Genomic DNA, 1,911 nt, shown 5'->3' with positions numbered 1-1,911 from the left:
CCCCCCCCCCCCCCCCCCCCCCCCAAAAAAAAAAAAAAACTGAACACTTTCCTGTCGCCGTCAAGGTGAGCGAAGCACAGTGCCGTCCTGGCGTCAGGTGCCCGGATCAAATGACCTGCATTTCTTTTCTTTTTCTTTTTTTGTTTTGTTTACCAGAGCCTCTTAACTTTTGTGACCAAAATGATCACTTCACAAGCCGTTTTCTTGCGCATTGTGGCATCAGCATTCAGGAGATGGATAATGCTTGTAAAGTCTGACAAGGCCGCATTTGTTTTGGTTCTACGCTCGTCTGAGAAATTATCATTCAACCCCTTTAAAGGGCACAATTGAGAAGCAGCGGCGTTTTCACTGCGACTTTTTGCTTTGTCCTCTCCAATGTGGCGTCTGCATGTCTGACTCTGCCAGTTACTGATTTGCAGGCAGTATGTTAAGGTGGCCCATGTAAGTGATTTCCACGGGCGTCCCACTAAAGGAGAACAAATCGCTGACAAAGGAGTGCCATTCCCATTCAGCAGGGTCGTTAGGACAACCAAAAAGTATTTCTCAGATAATAAGTTCTACTTCAAAGCGTTTCTCACTGAAGGGTGACTGCTTCACTCCTTTTATTAAGTCTCCCTCCTTTTAATGCCGAAGGAACTGTCTCTGGTTATTTTTCATCGTGTTTATTTTGCTACATTCATTGAGCTCTTGTTTCCAAACAGGACATACAAGAGAAGGCTCCTCTTTGGGCCCTGAGCCCTGTAAAGGTCCACGCACAAAACGAGAGGAGGCCCACAAGTGCTTATGCTTTGAATGAAGCAGCAGATAAAGTGTTTTTAGAAATGCTTAGAGGACCGCTATAAAATTGATAAAGCCTCATTAATACAACTGAACAAACTTGCAGTTGTTTCCTTTGAAAAAAAGGGCTTCCTAATACTGCTGAAGTTTTTTTTCTTCCTCGGGCTATAAAATGAGCTCAATATTTGAGATGGGTTGCACTCCAGTGCTGATTAAGTGTTTGCATTTTATGACTACAATCCCAACATCCTCCAGGTTGACCTGAGTCAAGTGTCTTAATAGATGCCGCGTGGAAAATGAGAATAATTTCAAGTGCGTGTGTGTGCGTGTGTGTGTGTGTGTGTGTTTTCTAACAAGGTTTCAATTTGTTCTTTTGCTGATATTGGATTTGTCCAAATCTTAGCGGGCAAATGTAACCAGGGTGTCTGCAGCTTGAGTGTCATCTACCTGCCAACGGTGCGTTTGTGCTGACAAATATTTCGGGAGAGGGTGCATCCCGAGCTTTGATTATAGTTCATTTAGTGGCAGTTAGTGTTTTCCAACCAGACACATTCAAATGTGAGCGTCTCACTGCCCAATTGCAATAGAAATCCTAACGCACCATGACGACTGTCAAAGCGGCCAGCCTTCCTCTCAGAAGCTGGAGCCTTTGAAGTGGTGCAGGACTCGCGTTGGTCAATTTTAATTCTATAGACTGGACAGGCAACGCTTTGAAAGTGAGATTGTGCGTTTTAATGGAGGAAATAAGAGGGGGAACTTGTTTTATACACTCTATACAAGGCCTTGCTTATTGTCAGAATTCTTTTATCTTTTATTTTCCCCATGAATGATTCATGCCTCGGCTGCTTTGTGCTGTCGCGCCTTTCAGAGGTAGCGCCATCAGGGGGCTATAAGTTTTTCCCATTAGCTCAGTGATTAGTTTCTACCAGCTTTCTTGGCCCGTTGGGCCTTTTTCTGAGATAACTGTGAATATTTTATAGAAATGTCTGGTTAGAAAGGGGACACTTCAAACTGATTCTTACTTACATTTCACAGTAAAAAGGTAATTATTTGACAAAAAATGCACAGCTTCCTAAAATACAGTTTACATAAAGTTCTGCTGACTTCATGTGTTCATTTATACACTGTAATTCT

Source organism: Etheostoma cragini, chromosome 11 (genome assembly GCF_013103735.1).
Source record: "Etheostoma cragini isolate CJK2018 chromosome 11, CSU_Ecrag_1.0, whole genome shotgun sequence".
NCBI classification, from domain to species: Eukaryota; Metazoa; Chordata; class Actinopteri; order Perciformes; family Percidae; genus Etheostoma; species Etheostoma cragini.
The sequence above is the reverse complement of the archived record's forward strand: the minus strand, read 5'-3'. Positions refer to the sequence as shown.